General features: G+C 43.9%; 1 protein-coding gene across 3 annotated transcripts in view; it reads left to right on the plus strand.

Annotated features, from left to right (window-relative positions):
* Window positions 1-13,409, plus strand: part of SNRPN (small nuclear ribonucleoprotein polypeptide N) — a 180,843-nt gene that overhangs the window by 111,868 nt on the left and 55,566 nt on the right. For all 3 annotated transcript variants that reach the window (XM_011942860.1, XM_011942858.1, XM_011942856.1), the window contains exon 3: window positions 6,291-6,405. The gene's annotated coding sequence lies outside the window, so the exon portion shown is untranslated. The remainder of the gene's footprint in view (window positions 1-6,290; window positions 6,406-13,409) is intronic.

The following is a 13,409-nucleotide window of genomic DNA, read 5'->3' on the forward strand; positions in this document are numbered from 1 at the left end:
GGAAGCAGATTAGCCAGGATGGGTTGGTTGAGCACAGGAGGTCAAGGCCACAGTGACCTATGATCACACTACAGTCTGGGCAACAGAGTGAGACCCCATCTTAAAAAAAAGATAATAATAATTATTATTATTATTGAGATGGAGTCTTCCTCTGTCGCCCAGGCAGGAGTGTGATGGCGCGATCTTGGCTCACTGCAACCTCTGCCTCCTGGGCTCAAGTGATTCTCCTGATTCAGCCTCCCAAGCAGCTGAGATCACAGGTGCCTGCCACCATGCCTGGCTAATTTTTGTATTTTTAGTAGAGATGGGGTTTCATCATATTGGCCATGCTGGTCTCGAACTCCTGACCTCGTGACTCACCAAACTCGGCCTCCCAAAGTGCTGGGACTACAGGTGTGAGTCACCTCACCTGGCCAAAGATGATGATGATGATTATTATTATTTTATCCAAAATGTGTTTGTTGAGATGGTTTCCCACTAATCTTGATTCAGAGTGCTTTTAGTGCTGCTTCCTCCTAAAGGAACATCCTTCTGTAAGCCTTGCTTTTCCTCCTGTAGGCTGGCAGAGGACAGTGCAGCAGCCAACACACAAAACTACCGTTTGTGCATGGCTAAAGACTATGGTGATTTTATAGCATCCTGGGGATTTCACATCCGTGAAGTAGGAATTGGGGCTCTGGCCGGGCGCGGTGGCTCAAGCCTGTAATCCCAGCACTTTGGGAGGCCGAGACGGGCGGATCACGAGGTCAGGAGATCGAGACCATCCTGGCTAACACAGTGAAACCCTGTCTCTACTAAAAAATACAAAAAAAAAAAAAAAACTAGCCGGGCGAGGTGGCAGGCGCCTGTAGTCCCAGCTACTCGGGAGGCTGAGGCAGGAGAAAGCCGTGAACCCAGGAGGCGGAGCTTGCAGTGAGCTGAGATCTCCAGTACTCCAGCCCGGGCGACAGAGCGAGACTCCACCTCAAAAAAAAAAAAAAAAAAAAAGGAATTGGGGCTCTGCACCAGGCGTTTCTTGTTGTGTTTCCTCTTCTCCTCATCTGGAGAGGGATGAAGGAGATCCTTTGCAAGAGACATGTTCTGGTGGGTAGGTCGTCACTGCCGGAAAGGGCCAAAGAAAATTATTTTTAAAGGGAAGTTCAACATAAAGATTTGGAAAATTAACAGCCTGTCCTTGTGAAGAATTTTTAAAATGTGTTCAGGAGAGAAAACCAACTGTGTGGCCAACTGACCGTTTGATAAGGAGGTTAGTATGACTAGGACACCAGCTACTATTCATGAACACAATGGGAGGGTGACCCTGAAGACATTTCAGAGAACACTGAGGATGCCACAACCATCACAGACTCAAGTGCCAGGTCCTTGAGGGAATAACAATTTTAAGGAAGGAGCCCAGGGTCCCAGTGAAACCCAGGATGCCTGTGGGAACTTGGGGCTTAGTGACTGTGCTGCCTCATGTATCTGCTCCCTGAAGTCAAGCAAAGCATTCCCCAGCTTCCCCATCTGTGGTTCAAGTGGGCCCAGGTACAGCTCAGCTCACTCCTCCAGAAAACACAAGGAGCAAAACATGGGGCAGCTCCCATGCGGTGCTAACTGCCGGCATGCTAAATTGACAGCTGTGAAGGCATGGCTTTCTCCACCTCATTTCCGAGGAAGCCTTGAAGAATGCCTCAGGGCTCAATCAGAGAACTGCTGTAGGGGCAGAGCTGCCATAGAACGTTCCCACCAGGGCAATGTCCAGCAGAACTGTTGGGTTGGGGCCACCACAGAGTGCTCTCACTAGGGCGATACTCAGTGGAGCCATGTGGGCAGGGCCACCCCTGAGTTCCCAGACCCAGACCTGTAGATTCACTAGTGCGTAATTCCAACCTGTGATAGACATAGATACCTGACTACAACCTGCAGAACTGTAGCGTGGGCTGACTCCCGCAGTCATGGCAGCAGAGTCCCCTGGAGGCTTGGGAACCTAAGCCCTACCCCAGTGTCTCTGTAAGGTGAGAGGTAGAATCAAAAAAGCTGATTCTCACACCTCAAGATTAAATTTTGTTGGCCTTGTTGGGTTTGAAGTTACGTGGGACATGTTACCCCTATCTTCTTGCCTATTTCCTCCACCAACCTTTTGTTTTTGCCATGGACCTCATGATCTGCCCTCCTCGGCCTCCCAGGGTGCGGGGATTACAGGGGTGAGCCACCTTGCATGGTGGAGAAGAGAGTTCTTGATAAACAGGCTTCCATGTTAAAACTAGATTTTATAATGAGGTCCACAGATGGGTGGAGGAGAAGCCTGAGTAAATTTTGGTTAAGCAGAGAAACTTTGTCATCCCTCCTGTATGCATTATGCTCCCTTTTCTCCAATGGAGCTCTCTTCCAACTTGACGTTATTTTCCAATCAATCAGTTTTCCTAGTGTTGATGTTCTGATTTCATCTTACAAAAATATAGCATAAACTTTTTATTTGTTTCATTATACAACATAAGCCTGACAATATAACAAATTGTTCCCAAAACTATAAATTCCTCGCCTTTTTATTTGTAATTTGACTTTTTAAAAATCTATGTAATTATAGAAGAATGTTGCTATTATAAAAATTTTAAGGGGTGGCAGGGAATAATTCCAAAATTATAAAACTTGTGACAAATTTAGGAATGATATTCAGCTAGTTCTATAGTTTTTTATTCCTTGAATAATCAGAGATATACATCTGATTATAAATACACATTGTGGGTTTTTTTGGCCAGGTTGACTTTTTTTTTTTTTTTTTTGAGATGCAGTCTCACTCTGCTGCCCAGGCTAGAGTGCAATGGCGCAATCTCGGCTCACTGCAACCTCTGCCTCCCGGATTCAAGTGATTCTCCTGCCTCAGCCTCTCGAGTACCTAGGATTACAGGCACTCGCCACCACGTCCAGCCAATTTTTGTATTTTTAGTAGAGATGGGGTTTCACTACGTTGGCCAGGCTGGTCTCAAACTCCTGACCTTGTGATCCACCCACCTTGGCCTCCCAAAGTGCTGGGATTACAGGCATGAGCCACCGCGTCCGGCCTTGGGTGACTTATTCTTTTAAGGAGCAATGTGGGTTAATGTTTCAAGGTGAAAAACTTTTTAAAAACTTGGGGGAAAGTGGGAGGAAGGGACAGAGAGAGAGAGATATTGAGAGAGATCAGATAGGTACATAAGCTTAGTGACTCAGCCTGTACTCCCAGTTACTGAGGAGGCTAAGGCCGGAGGATCACTCGAGCCCAGAAACTCAAGTTTTCAGTGAGCAGTGATTGTAACACTGCACTCCAGGCCATGCGATAGAACCAGACCTCGTCTCTAGAAAAAAAGAAAAATATATATATACATACATACATTGGTGTTTGTTTCTACATATGCTTCATAGTATATGTGTACATGGATTATAGGTAGATCATATAATGGTAACAGTATTAAATTAGGTGGCAGCATTTGTTCAGGAAGTAGTATGCACCACGTTTGAAATTTTAATTGAGAATTGTGTCTGGGTGCGTTTGTGGTCTCGCTAACTTCAGGAATGAAGCTGAGAACCTTCGCAGTGAGTGTTACAACTCTTAAAGGTGGCACAGACCTGAAGAGTGAGCAAGAAGATTTATTGTGAAGATGGAAAGAACAAAACTTCCACAGCATCAAAGGGAACCACAGCATGTTGCCCCTGGTGGTTGGGGTGGAGTGGCCAGCTTTTATTCCCTTATTTGTCCCCGCCCATATCCTGCTGATTGGTCCATTTTACAGAGTGCTGATTGGTCCATTATACAGAGTGCTGATTGGTTCATTTTACAAACCTCTAGCTAGCTACAGAGCATCAGTTGGTGCGTTTTTACACAGCACTGATTGGTGCATTTTACAAACCTCTTGTAAGACAGAAAAGTTCTCCAAGTCCCCACCCGACCCAGGAAGTCCAGCTGGCTTCACCTCTCAGAATCAGCTTTTAAAGGCCATAAATTTCCAGGTAAGTAGTAATAGAAGAACATTTCCTTTGAGATGTATGATGTCATTTTTTTCCTCCATCAATGATTTAGTTCCTTCTGGATCAAATACTTTTTAAATGGATGTATGTTTTATAGTAGATGTTATGTTGTCTTAATTATTTTAAAACTCCTGTTCCTAGACTCTCCTGAAGGAGAGAATTTAGTAGTTTTGAAGTATTTTTTGAGGCTAGGGAAGAAAAACCAAGATGACTGCATAAGGTTTCAGGGGATGTTCCATGCCTGCCACCAGGGGAACATGAGGGAGCTTTCCTCCTACCCGCTACTATTGTAGCAGCCTGCAGGGAACATGCCATCATTTCAGCGCGGCCGGCTCGCCCCTGGGTATTCTGGGAAGGTGACGTGTCGGGGCGCAGTGGCAGCTCCCAGGGGCCAAACCCGCCCTGGTCTGGGCCGCAGTGTGCGGTGAGGATGTTGGTGCTGCTCCGCAGGGTTTTCGTTCCACAGCCGCGGGAAGCCCGTGTTTCGTATTTGTTTTTTATGTTCTCTTGTTTTTATGTTGTGGATTTAGTTTTTTAAAAAACATAAATGTTCTCTACAGTCTTAACAATGTACCTTATAAAATAAGATTTTAAAGGATTCTACTTTTCCTCTTAATTTTAGACTTTTTTCTTTTAGTTCTGGCTTTACAAATGTGACCTGAAGAGAGCACTTGGTTTTATGTAGAACAATACAGACATCGTTTTACATGAATTTTATGGTTACAAAAATCATTTATGGGCAAATTTGTTCACGTGCCTTACTTTTAAAATATTGTGTTGTCTTTAATAGATTTTCAAAATACATATTTTTCAGTAAGTTTGAGGGTAGAATTTATTTTAATGAGACTCCTCTTATAAAGTACGTATCTGTGTGTGCATATGTGTATATTGAATTTGCTTTTGATTCTATTCTGTCACTTTTCTACCAAAATATCTCTAATGGACAGAGGCCAGAGAAGCACAGCAAATTTGCCAGAGTACCACACATTTTATCTTAAAAGATGGTATGGATTTTGCATAACATATATGTGCAAACATATATATATATAACATATAACATAAAAAACATATATATATATAAATAAAACATAGCTGTTTGGTTTATTTTGTGTGTGTGCATTAAAAAATTATTCAATTGCCGAGTGCGGTGGCTCATGCCTGTAATCCCAGCACTTTGGGAGGCCGAGGCAGGTGGATCACGAGGTCAGGAGATTGAGACCATCCTGGCTAACATGGTGAAACCCGTCTCTACTAAAAATACAAAAAATTAGCTGGGCGTGGTGGCGGGCGCCTGTAGGCCCAGCTACTTAGGAGGCTGAGGCAGGAGAATGGCGTGAACCCAGGAGGCGGAGCTTGCAGTGAGCCGAGATTGCACCACTGCACTCCGGCCTGGGTGACAGAGTGAGACTCCGTCTCAAAAAAAAAAATAAATTATTCAATTATGCTTGTTAAAGCAAGGTAAAGGTCACCATGGTGATAGATACAGGGACCTCTGCAGATAAGAGATTGGGCTAACTCTAAATATAGCCTGGGCACGTGGGAGTTTATAACCAAAGAGCAGCCTGGGAGGTCTGTGAATGGAAACTTACCAAGGAGAAACCTCAAAGGTTAGGGGGATTATGGCGAAACCAGCCTAAAAGGATTTTTGCTGAAGAAAGGCCAGGGTGATCAGACATCACTTGGGGGAATGGTGCAGGATGATGAACCTGGTAAGATTTTTGTTTGTTTGTTTTTGTTTTTGTTTTTTTGAGATGGAGTCTCGCTCTGTCCCCCAGGCTGGAGTGCGGTGGTATCGTCTCAGCTCACTGCAAGCTCCGCCTCCCGGGTTCACGCCATTCTCCTGCCTCAGCCTCCGGAGTGGCTGGGACTACAGGCGCCCGCCACCACGCCCAGCTAATTTTTTGTATTTTCAGTAGAGAAGTGGTTTCACCGTGTTAACCAGGATGGTCTCGATCTCCTAACCTCATGATCCACCCGCCTCGGCCTCCCAAAGTGCTGGGATTACAGGCGTGAGCCACCGCGCCGGGCCCCTGAACCTGGTAAGATATCAAAGGTAAGGAGGTTCTTGCTAAAGCTGGATTTCACAAGGGAAGTGCACAGACCACAGAAGGTTCAGTTGCCTGACTAAACTTTGATCAAGCAAAGAATCTTTGTCAGTGTACAGAAAACTACGTTTTTATGAAGTATTCCTCTGGCGCATGTGTATCTCCCCTTTTCATGGAACACAAAGCACATTTTGCATAACTTCTGGATACATGTATTTTGAATGACCTGATGTATCTTCTCTTTATAATTCTCAGCCTCAGTATATGTAAGTGGAACTTAGAAGGCAACATTCCCTGAACATACTCTTCCACCAGAATCTCCTCTACAGATTTTTTACTGCCCGTTTTACCAGTGGCTGAAGCTACCTTCTCTTATGTAAGTAGAAATGTTACATATCTCCAGCCTCTTCCTCCTTACTTGCCACTTACATGCACACCCTGTCTAGTCCATGACCTCTGTTATAAATGCTTATAAAACTTTTTTTCTGAATCAGAAATGTGTTGTATTGCTCAAGCCATGTTCACTTTAATTACAATGTAACTGCATAATTTAATTTCCCCATTTTTTGAATGTAGTGTTTGCTTTTCTCCAGTGGTTGTTCTACTTTGTTCTAGTGTGTCCCTCTGGCAAGGGCAGGTGTTTCCCCACTTGAGTGTGAGTTAGTATTACCTGGGGGCTTGTTAAACTGTGCAAGCTCCATCCCGGGGTTTCTGATTGTCAGGGTTTGCTTTGCGGCATAAGAATTTGCATTTCTAACAAGTGCCAGGATTGGTCTGAGGAATGCACGTTGCGAGAAGCGGGATTCGGGTTCACTAACCTGGGTTAGAGAAAATTACAGTAGTGTGCCAAATCTGAGGAGGGAGCAGAGTTGAAGCCCAGTTTCAATATGTGAATGAGTGCTTTATACACTCAAACCCCTTCAAGGGCTGGGGAGTAAGGGAGAACGTGAGCGGGAGGGCAGGGGGCGTGCACAGAGGCATACACTCAATCCCAGACCTATGGATTGAGAATCACGTGTTAATAATACTTCCAGTGTTTTGTGTGTTTATTACAGTTTGAGAATGACTGGACCAAATTGCCTCCAAATTCTTAAGTCCCAGCAGCAAAGCGAAGCTCAGATAGCATTTGGATGGCTATTGCTTTCTGTCTGTGTTTTAAGTCAGCTGTTAAAGGTTTGTTTCAGAGAGTTACCCAGGTGTAGTACCCTTCCAAGTAGATAATGATTGAAAGAGTATGTCCTGCAGGTGTATGATATTGTCCATCCACTTCACGTTTTTCTGATGGGTCAATGACAGTCCATGAATTGTCTGGTATAATACTCAAAAATTCTGGAAGTGGCATATATTCAAGGACAGCCATAATATTCCACTTGGCCAAGGCTCTTCTGACAGGCTCATGTTCATTCAGGATCAGATCTGACCCAGAATCAACAGAACTGAGGCTGCAAATTCAGCTTTGTGAAGGCTTCAGATGTAGCCACGGTTAAAGAAGATTGACTTTAAGCAGGTGAGCAGAGTTTGCTTGAGGTTCACCCAGGGAATTCATGAGGCTGCAGGTGCATTCCTTCATGGCCTGAAAAGCACAGTTTTTGAGGAGCTGTAGTCCTTCTCAGAAACTGTTCCTGCAGAGTAGTCCTGGAAACGTGTTTGTCTGCATTCAAGAAAGATCTTCCTTTTGTTCATATAAAGGAAGCCCAACTTATTTCCCAGGTAAGGGAGTGGAAGCAACTGTGATACAGAATCCTGAGGCATGGGGGCTAATTGTCATCCAGGCAACATGTAGGGTCAGGTTCTCCAAGTCATCCTGTGGTTAAAGGGCTCCACCCTAGGAAAGGGAGCCACCCAGGACTTGGTAAATGACCTTATTATCAGCCCTTGGCCTGTGAACATGTTGTAACCGAGGCATGGGACCGGGTTCTTGGTTTGAATTTGCCAGTCAAATGGCCAGTGCAGAAAGGGAGAGAGCACAGTCCTTCAGGCCAACTCACTCACTTGGCCTATTGAAACATTTGCTCTTCTGAGCAGAGCCTAGTATTGTTGCGGATTAAATTCAGCAGAGGATGTAAGTTACCAGTATTAGTCACCATCAATTGAGTACTTATTCTGTATCAGTCACTGTTCCTCTTGCTTTCCATTTCCACCTATTATATATTAGTGACGATAAAAATGCCATGCAGGCTGGGTGCGGTGGCTCATGCCTGCAATCCCAGCACTTTGGGAGGCCAAAGCAGGTGGACCACCTGAGGTCAGGAGTTTGAGACCAGCCTGGCCAACATGGTGAAACCCCTCCGTCTCGACTAAAAAAAAAAACAAAAAACAAAAAAAAACCTAAACAAAAATTAGCCCGGCATGGTGGCGGGCTCCTGTAATCCCAGCTACTCGGGAGGCTGAGGCAGCAGAATTGCTTGAACCTGGGAGGCGGAGGTTGCAGTGAGCCGAGATTGCGCCATTGCACTCTAGCACGGGCGACAAAAGCGAAACTCCATCTCAATAAAGAGAAAAAGCCATACTAAAAGGCTAAGAGCCTTGTTCAGCCTCACACAGGAAAGTGGCAGAGCTATTAATTCAGGCATTCATAGTCCAGATCCTCTACACATTTCACTGACATGAAACCCAGAAATTTCAGGTCTGTTACCTTGAACCCAGAACTATTTTTTTCTCAAACTTGTTTTCTTGTGAGGTATATATAGGAAAAAAATTGCATACAATACAGTACTGCTTTACAAATATGTAATCTAATACCCAAGTCGAGAAAGAAATGATCCTGAACTCCTCAAAACTTGTGGGTATCCCTTCCCCATCTTGACTTTTTCTTTTGAGATGAGTCCTCCATGCTGCTGTTTGTAATTTTATTCCTCGTGATTACATATTTAAGCTACAGGCATACATCTTATATGGTTTTGCTTATGCTTACCTGTATGTATTTTTTTTTTGTCTTTCCCATTTGATATTTCTTTCTTTCTTTCTTTTTTTTTTTGAGACGGAGTCTCGCTCTGTCGCCCAGGCTGGAGTGCAGTGGCGCGATCTCGGCTCACTGCAAGCTCCGCCTCCCGGGTTTTACGCCATTCTCCTGCCTCAGCCTCCCGAGTAGCTGGGACTATAGGCGCCCGCCATCTCGCCCGGCTAGTTTCTTTGTATTTTTTAGTAGAGACAGGGTTTCACTGTGTTAGCCAGGATGGTCTCGATCTCCTGACCTCGTGATCCACCCGTCTCAGCCTCCCAAAGTGCTGGGATTACAGGCTTGAGCCACCGCGCCCGGCCTCCATTTGATATTTCATTTTCTATATTTATCCATGTTGTGTGTAATTCCAACTTCTTAATTTTTATTGATAGTGTTATCTTATTATATATAATATATACAGCATGTAGTATGTATCTTTCTCACTATGTATGTATACAGAGTGTATGGGTATCACTATATAGACGTATCATTATCTTAGTATTTCCATATGTATGCCACAGTAAGCAGATCCCTTCCCCCCACCCCCACCCGGTGAGATGGAGTCTTGTTCTATCGCTCAAGCTGGATGGAGTGCAGTGGTACAGTCTCGGCTCACTTCGGCCTCTGTCTTTCAGGTTGAAGTGATTCTTCTGCATTAGCCTCCCATGTAACTGGGACTGCAGGCACCCGTCACCACACCCAGCTAATTTTTGTATTTTTAGCAGAGACAGGCTTTTACCATGTTGTCCCGGCTGGTCTCTAACTCCTGACCTCAGGTGATCTGCCCGCCTCAGCCTCCCAAAATGCTGGGATTACAGGCGTGAGCCACCGTGCTCGACTGCAGATGCCTTCTATACCTGATGATTGTTTGGGTTGTGTCTAGTCTGCAGTTATCACCAACACTGCAGTCGTAATCACTGAAGTATGTGTATCCTGATTTACATAGGTACACATCTCTCAGGGATCTGTTACTGGAAGTGGAATTGATGGATCTTCAATTCAAATGTTGCTCATGGCAGGGTTAATTATAACAAGCACTTTGGTAAACTATCTGCTATTACCTAGAAAACCATGTGTACCTTACACATGCAGCAGCCATTCTACTGTGTGGCGTAGGCCATGGAAAAATACATGCACAGTTGATGAAAAGACAAGTATTTAAATGTTGATAGCAGCATTATTTGTAATAGCCAAAAACTGGAAATAAGGCAAAGTGGGTAAGTAAATGGTGGTATATAAATTCAATGGAATTCAACTATAAATAATAAAAAATAATGACCTGTATCTATATGTAAAAACCTTGATGAATTTTATAAACACAAAGTTGAGCAAAATAATCTAGGCAAAAACATACCTGTCTGAATTCATCTCTATAACATTCAGAAGTCAGTGTGAAAAGTCAGGATGGTGGTTACCTGTGAACAGGAGAGAGGCTGTTTTGGGAAGGGCTCACTTGGGTCTTCTCAGTTGCTGGAGTTCACTGTGATAAATTTAGGGTTTGTTGCTTTTTTTTTTGAGACAGAGTATTGCTCTGTCCCCCAGGCTGGATGCCTGGCTTTTTATATTTTAGTAGAAACGGGGTTTCAGCATGTAGCCCTGGCTGATCTCAAACTCCTGAGCTCAGGAGTCTTTCCTTCTGTACAGGAGGGAAGACCTTTCTTCTACTTTCTGAGAATTCAATAATTGAGTCCATGAAAGAAATTGACAGTAGTCAGATAAACAGGAGAAAAGGTACACAAATTAGATATGGACACAGGGACATCACATGAAAGAAAAGCAAATGTCCCAGAACCCAGTGAGATCCAGAAGCTTATGTACCCTCTTCTTAGGACAGAGGGTATAGATGATTAGGTAACTTAGGGGAGAGTAAACAGTTTGGGGGAAAGATAAACGGACTGTCAGAAGAACAGGTAACAGCCGGTGACAAAGTCTGCGTGTGTTGTCAAGGTCTACGCTCCTCTCCTGTGATAGGAGCCAGTCTTCCCTGGTTGGTGAGCTTCCTGGGGAGGGGATTCATGACAATTAAGTTCCTTTTGAATAATCTCTTTAGATAAGGAAGCTCAGAAAAAACCTCTGCCTGTATGAGCTGCTCCCCACATACCCTCAGTTCAAAGTAATCAGCATACCAAAGCATCATATTTTGGGGTGGAGATCCTCCCACCTCAGTCTCTTGAGTAGCTAGGACCACAGGCATGCACCATCATGCCCGGCTAAATTTAAAAAATTTTTTTTCCAGAGACAGAGTCTCACCATGTTGGCCAGGCTGGTCTCCAATTCCTGGCCTCAAGTGATCCTCCTACCTCTGTCTCCCAAACAGCTGGGATTACAGGCATGAGTCACCATGCCCAGGCTAGGGGTGGCATTTCCTGAACTCCTTCAGCCCTCTTGGGAAATGTGCAGGCAGGAAGAATAAAAAGAATACCCCTGTCCACAGCCAAGTCTTGTTGAACTTATGCTTGGCAGAATAGAACCTTACAGCCAACCACGTGAAAACTGGGATGATAAATGTCTGCATGTCTGACAGAAGGTTTGGCTTCTGATTCAGCTGTGGTGATTTTTCCATCTGCTTAACTCCAAATTCTATTAGCTAGTTTAAAGTCTTTATTGGACTATGAACACTGTAAGTACACAATCATATGATTTTATCTGTTGACTTAAATAGAATTGTGTATGAAGGCTGTACTGAAGTTATTCAGGGTTGAGTCAGGAAAAGCTAAATTTCAACCTCTTTTAAGAAAAATACTGATGCCAAAAAAAAAAAAAAAAAAAAAAGAAAAATACTGATGCCTCCAAATCCATAGTATATATGTTGCTTACTAGTTTATAAAGGGCCACTGGAAGAAAGGACATTTCCAGTGTTTTATGTCAGTGATAGGAAAATAAGCTGTAATTCTTTGGTTATTAAAAGTAGGATTGTGGCCAGCATGGTAGCTCACACTTGTACAGCACTTTGGGAGGCTGAGATGGGAAGATTGCTCAAGACCAGGAGTTCAAGACAAGCCTGGGTAACATAGCAAGACCCCATCTCTACATAAAAATGTATGATTGCTTCCGCCCACCACTCCCCAACACTTCCCTGGCTGCAAACCCCAATTCCTCTGCTCTCATTTCTGCTGTGTCTTACTCTATGAAGCTTTCAAAAACTGCCTTTCTAAGAGTCCTTTTCCTTTTTATGAATTTATTACTGTTTATTTAAAAGACAGGGTCACACTCTGTTGCCCAGGCTGGGGTGCAGTTGTGCAATCACTACAGCCTCAGTCTCCAAGCGATCCTCCCATCTCAGCCTCCCCAGTGGCTGGGACCATAGGTGCATACCACCATGCCCAGCTAATTTTTTTTTTGAGATGGAGTCTTGCTCTATTGCCCAGGCTGGAGTGCAGTGGTGCAGTCTCGGCTCACTGCAAGCTCTGCCTCCCGGGTTCATGCCATTCTCCTGCCTCAGCCTCCTGAGTAGGGGTAGCGCCTGCCACCTTGCCCAGTTAATTTTTTGAATTTTTAGTAGAGACAGGGTTTCACCATGTTAGCCAGGATGGTCTCGGTCTCCTGACCTCATGTTCCGCCCGTCTCGGCCTCCCAAACTGCTGGTATTACAGGCATGAGCCATAGCACCCGGCCCACTAATTTTTTAATCTTTTAAAAATGAGATGGGGTCTCACTATGTTAACCAATCGAGTTCCAAACTCCTGGCATCAAGCAATCCTTCTGTCCAAAGTGCTGAGATTGCAGGCGTAAGCCGCTGTGCCAGGCCCCTCATTCTTTAAATAGCTACTTTAGATTCTATTGTGATGATATTTTAATAATTTTCCCATTTTCCAACTTTTATTATACTAATGAGTAGTTAGGTGATTCCTTTTTAAATTATATATGTAAATTTTTATATATTTGGATAATTTGTTTACATAGTTAAAAAAATCAAAATATGCAAAAGGCATACAGTGAGAAGTCATCTTTCCACCCGTAATGGCAATATATCCCCTTTTGCCTGGCGTAGATGCACACATAAATTATTGTCCTGACATGATTATGAATAATCGTCCTTTCTGTCAGAAGTGTGCTAGTTTGGATGATAAATTATACAGACATTCTGCTTATATCCTTGCTTCTTCACCGCGCTGTTACATTCCCTCCAATTCAGAGGCAAATGTGGTATCACTGCCTGTGTCTCTTCCAGAGGAATTTTATTTGTAATTTGTAAGTACATACATGAATTCTGGTTTTTTGCACTTTTAAACAAATGGATGTATCCATGCTGTTTTAATTTAAATTTTTACTTTGAAACAACCTTAAACTTACAGAAGTTAAAAGAATATTAGTAGCCAGGTATGCTGGCTCACAGGTATAATCCCAGCACTGTGGGAGGCTGACATGGATGGATCGCTTGAGGCCAGGAGTTCGAGACCAGCCTGGGCAGCATAATGAGACCTCCTCTCTACTAAAAA

The sequence above is a fragment of the Colobus angolensis genome, unplaced genomic scaffold (assembly GCF_000951035.1).
Source record: "Colobus angolensis palliatus isolate OR3802 unplaced genomic scaffold, Cang.pa_1.0 Scaffold211, whole genome shotgun sequence".
In the NCBI taxonomy this organism is placed as follows: Eukaryota; Metazoa; Chordata; class Mammalia; order Primates; family Cercopithecidae; genus Colobus; species Colobus angolensis.